This window comes from Adiantum capillus-veneris, chromosome 17, assembly GCF_014529385.1.
Source record: "Adiantum capillus-veneris isolate H3 chromosome 17, ASM1452938v2, whole genome shotgun sequence".
Lineage (NCBI taxonomy): Eukaryota > Viridiplantae > Streptophyta > Polypodiopsida > Polypodiales > Pteridaceae > Adiantum > Adiantum capillus-veneris.
The window spans coordinates 65,444,438-65,450,437 of record NC_140947.1 but is presented as its reverse complement, the minus strand read 5'-3'; positions in this window follow the sequence as shown (position 1 = coordinate 65,450,437).

The window sequence follows — 6,000 nt, the reverse complement described above, 5'->3', positions numbered from 1 at the left end:
AATATTTCTTCAAAACCCCCTTTGGCATGTCCGGAGTTATAGGCTATGGAGCACATAGCGTGGGTAAGCAAGGAGCTCCTCGCTTGGGAGAACGACCATTGTATGCACCATGCCGAATGAAACCAAAAGAAAGATTATTCTTGATAATAGTTGGATCTGTTTGAGGGATACAAAATGCTTTGTATGTGAAGATCGCACTATCAAGCAACAAAATATGTGTCGCAAGGCATATGAAGAAAAGAATAATAAAAACAAGGAGATCTCTCATGAAGAAAATGTACCCAAGGAGGAGGCAAGTTCCTCAAAAAAATAGGGATGCGCGACTTATGAGACCGAGTTACAATTGAAAATATGCTTTTGAAATTGTAACGGATATCCATGGAATGCAGGGATTGGCATTGATGAACTAACAAGCAAAGACGATGTTGTACTTCTTGTTGAAACTTGGGAGCATAATACACAAAGGATTAACAGCTTGGAGAATTACAATGTACATTCATTGATGTGGTCAAAGAATCTCAAGCAATGAAGAGGGCAAGGAGAGGTAGCATGTATGGTTAAGAAAGGATTGGAAGATTTTGTATCATTGTGAAAGATGAAAAATACAAACATTATGTATGGCTGAAAATTATGACACCAAAAAGAGCACCCATTTTTGTAGCCGATTGCTACATTCCTCATCATGATTCTCCCTTTTATGCTTGCATGGATAGATATCATCCATTTTTGGATTTAAATTTGCTTATTTCAAAGGCAAAGGTGATGGTATTGTATTTGGGGATATGAATGCTCGCACAAAAACATTGCAACACGATACTCAACAATTTGATATGCCATACATTTCAAGGGAGTTGGAGGAAATCCACTTGTATGATCGTAATTCAATGGATGAGAAAGAGCCGGATAACTATAAAAATTTACTTTTACACGTGTAATAACACGGGTATGCTCATTGCCAATGGTGCATTTTTGTGGATTGGAACCAATGGATTTATATGTAGAAAACATAATGGGGATAGTGTGATTGAATATATGCTACTCTCCGAAGCCATCATGTATCGCGTAAAGAGTTTCATGTTTGGCCAATGGACCTCGAAATTAGACCATCGGACCTTATGTATTGAACTTGCATGTGGAGAAGCAACTAAGCATGATCATCTTAGCCAAAGGGAGGAGAAGATATCACTACGTATGGATTTCAAATAGGCACCAATGTACATTGAAATGATTGAGCAAAAGCTATGGATGACAAAGCTTCAATATGATGCACCATTGGAAACTAAATAGGGTGAGAGAGGGAGAGAGGGTGAGAGATAGATAGAGAGGGAGGGAGGGGAAGAGAAAACAAATTCAATTTCAAGTTTTACCTCTCTCTCTCTCTCTCTCTCTCTCTCTCTCTCTCTCTCTCTCTCTCTCCCCCCTTGTATTGTTGTTTTGTGGACTTTAAGAAAGCCTTTGATATGATTCCACGTAACAATTTGTGGAGAAGGATGGAAGAACCTTAAGTGCCAAGTGAGTTTATGCTTGCGATTTCTCGAATCTATGAGAAGGTGATGTGAATTAAATTGCATGTGAGAAGAGGAATTTCAAAAAAAAATGGAAGCACTATTGGGGTTAAAAAAGGATGTCCGTTGTCACCAACTCTCTTTGGTCTATGCATCGATCAACCGGAACAAATGATACTTGACTTTATGCAAGAAGAAGGTATTGAAGAGGTCACTATTTTCAATGCGGTAATCATGCTTTTGTTGTATATGGATGATGTAGTGCTTCTAGCACTACATTGAAGAGGTCACTATTTGCAATGCCGTAATCATGCTTTTGTTGTATGTGGGTGATGTAGTGCTTCTTTCACACACTTTAGAAGATGCACAAAAGCTTATGGTTGTCCTTGAGAGCTTTTTCTTACATAGTGGGATGATTGTGAATGAATCCAAAACAAAGGTTATGCTTGTGAAAACCAACCATAAGGAGAAGTCGTGCATTGTGTACAACAATGAGACACTTGAAGTTGTTGAGAGCTTTAAGTACCTTGGCCTTGAGGTTTTGGCCAATTACAAGTGGCATGAATGTGCTATGTGTTGTTTGGAAGCGGGAAAGAGAGCATACTATGCATTTGAGAACATGTGTAATGCAGGAAACATTAAGTGTTGGGTTCTCAAGAAGTACCTTTTTGACACATTGATGACACCGGTTCCTCTTTATGGAGTTGAAGTGTGGGGTGGGAGCATCTCAAAATCTACTTGGAAAGAGTTTGAGAATGTCCAAAAGTGTTTTCTTACAAGCTTTCTCCAAGTTAAGACAAAACACCATATATACTCCTACTTCTTCAGTCAGGATCTCTTACAATGGGCATGCAAAGGGTTGTGGAGTACAGATGCATCAAAACCCCTCACATTGATTTCCTACGATTGCATGGGAAGCAAGCAAAAAAAGTTCAAAAGACGCATAAAAGCAAGATCTTGAGCACGGGATGTATCCAAAACATGAAGAAGTGGTTTGGGAGATGGGACGCATTACACTTGTTACATGATGCCTCAATTGACTCACAAGTGAATGAAGCTTTTCTACAGCGCCAATGTATTACGAATTGGGAGGAATCCAATGGGTCACGCTTCATACATTACACCACCCATATTGCTCCCAACTACAAAACCATGTTCTTCGCTGAAAGGGAAAACGGTACTCACACTTACATGCTTGAGTCTATCCCCTTGTTAGCGATATGCGCTATCGCAGCCATTCGGCTTAGCTACCACTCTCTTCGATGTGAGACAGGGCATTGGGGCAATAGAGAAGAGTCAAATTGATTGTTCACATTATGCTCATTGCAAGTTCAAGAGTCTGAGTACCACACACTACTAGAGTGCTCAACTTTTGGTTACATCTGAACTTGTTTCCCTCACATTTTTAGCCATGACTTAGAACTACACACTTTCCTATCCCAACCACAATGTGGGCTCTCCATTGCGACTCTTGTTACCACAAATTTGGAGCATCGAGATTCACATATCAGCCACACACATACTACATCACGTGTAACTTTGGTCCCATAGGTCATATTTGACCTCCGAGGACGATAATAAAATCTATCTATCTTTCTCTTTCTCTCTCCCTCTCCCTCACTCCATATCTCTCTCTCTCTCTCTCTCTCTCTCTCTCCGACTTGCATTCATGGGCAGAGATAGAGAGAGATAAAAAGAGAGACAGAGAGAGAGAGAGGGGGGAGGGGAGAGGAGAGGGAGAGAGGCTGAGAGAGATAAATTTGGAGAGAAGGAAGGAGAGAGTGGGAGGGATATGTAAGGAGAGGTGAAACATGGTGTGCTCGTCCCTGCATGCAAGATTCCTCTTGGCTTTAAATAAGGGGTCAACTAGCAGTGTGGGGAATTTTATCTCCACAACTCCCAACGTAGACATGGTGGAGCAATCTGACAACTCTTATGATGGAAAAAGTGGTTTTGTTGGTCTTTTTAACAAAAAAAAACAAATAGATTCTATCTCTATGTTTCAAACTTCTATGGAGGAAGTTTGAAACAAAGAAGGAAACTAAGATCACAGCATTTATGCAAGTTCACACGAGAGTCGGAAAATACAGAGTACTCTAGAGCACATAGTGCTCAATAGCCACCAATACCCGAAGTTAAGCAAAATGATTTCAAGGTGGTCAATTAGGAAAAAGGTGGTTGAAGTGCCACAAGAATATAACGCTAATTGCGTCTACGAGCTGAATCATGTTCCACATGGAGTTTCCAAAATGGGTGGAATGGAGAAAATGTATGATAGACATTGTTGGGTAAAACCTATACAATCAAGAATGAAGTATCCGACTATCATCTGGTGAAGTAAATGTGGTGGACACTTCATTTGCAATAACAGTACATGCCCCATTAGAGCAATAAACGGACGTCCAAATAAAACATTCTGTCTGTGTTTGTGGGTATGTGAAGCTTGAAAAACGAAAATCTAAATCACTTTTATTGTGGGTAGATTCAAGTTCTACTTCGGGAATGCCCTTGCACCGTGTATTACTTGCTCGCTGAGAACAACTGGACCGGTTTGTTCATGCATCTTGAAAGTCACAACCATCATGTGTTGCAATCTACAATCCAACAGGACGAGAGAGCTTGTTTAACATGTGGTCATACCTACGACTAGCCCTAGACATTTGCAACTGAATCTTGCAAAAAGAAATGGTAATGGGAGCAGTTGCTTCATGAAAATAAAGAACAGTTAAATAGCAATGCAGTTCTTTGGATCTTGGAAGAGATGAGACCATTGATCCATACACAAAGGTAATCTTTCAATTCCTGTAAAAGGAGAGTCAATGTGCATACAATTGGATAGTAACATAGTAACTCCATTTTTAGATTTAAGCACATGATGAAAGAAGCCACTACTACAAGGATTGGAGTTGGAGCAGAGCGTCAATTGCTTAGGTTGAAGAACATGTGTGCTTTTAAATGGGCCATAAAATCTTTTTGCTAGCTTAGCATAATATCGATGACCTATTGAGCATCCTTTTGCTAGTTGTATACAATTTACAAGCTAATGCAATATACTATGATCGTATAACATTGGGATCAAACAAATATAGCATGGTCAAGCACTTATCTTAAACAGAAACAAACACAGACAATAAAATAATGATATTGTATGTAATCTTGCCCCTTGTATTGTAAATACCTAATTCACTACCTCGATCAAAGGTAAAGGCTTTTAGCCCCATTATCACGAACTAAATTTAGAGATTATGTATGCCTTGAGCCTTACACATATTGTTGAATCACTTTCATTAAAATAAGGTGTAGAATAATGAGTGAAATCGACCTGTATACGTAGTTCATGAGGTTCACACTTGCTTAGAACAAATAATAAAGTACAAACTAGAAGCTCCAAATGCCCCGTCTTATTAATGTAGATCAATGTAGTATAATAGGATTTCATGAAAGTAGCAATTATCCATCACAGAATGAAGGTCCCTTGATAAAACAAAACTTTGTGACTATAAACCGTTGTGTACTCCTTGTAAGCACTAATCACATCTTAGGGTATGCCTATGGATAACTCTTTTGTTATTTGTGTCATCGTTTGTTCTTTTTTATCCCAATCACAACTAATCATAGTAAGCGTGGTGACACTCAATATTTGTTTTATTATTCAAAGTTATTTTCTTTCATCCTACTATTGCTAATTAGTGCACCTTTTATACAAAGTGTTGGGTTTTTCTTCTTATCGTGATTGTCCTCTATACTCATTTCTCTCGCTCCCTTTGCGACTGTAAACCATTGTGTACTCTTTGTGAGCACTAACTCCATCTCAAGGTACTCCCGTAGATAACTCTTTTCTTATCTGCGTCGTTGGTTTTGTGATCCTTCTTTTTTATCCCAATCACAACTAATCATAGTAAGCTTGGTAATACTCATGATATGATTTATTATTCAAATTTATTTTCTTTCATCCCTACAATTGCCAATTAGTGCGACCTTTATACGAAGTGTTAGGTTCCTCTATGGTATCTCCCTTATGTTGATTGTCCTCTATACTCATTTCTCTCGCTCTGCTCTCAAATGAACACACCTCATCAATTCAAGTACACATAATACGAATAGTGTGTGTGGGCACGTACACACATACACACAGACACACACATGCAAGCATACGCACGCATGGGGTCATTTAAGTGTGGCAAAGTTTAACATGGCTACCATGGAAATAGTAATACATGAGAGGTCGTGCTTGGTTAGTGTTGTTAATAATTAAGGGGCTCTATTAAACTAGGGCATCAAGATACATGCCTAGAGTTTGGTTGGTGTTTTTTTAAATGAGGCAACCTAGCTTATCATTAAGGGGCTTTATTAAAATAGGCCATCATGATACATCATACAACCTTCTCACTAAGATTTAAACACGTCTGGTTAAAGGTATGTAGAAGAGTAATAATTCATATAATATTATTGTACATTTAGAAAAGGGATTGCCATATTATGTGATATGAAAAAT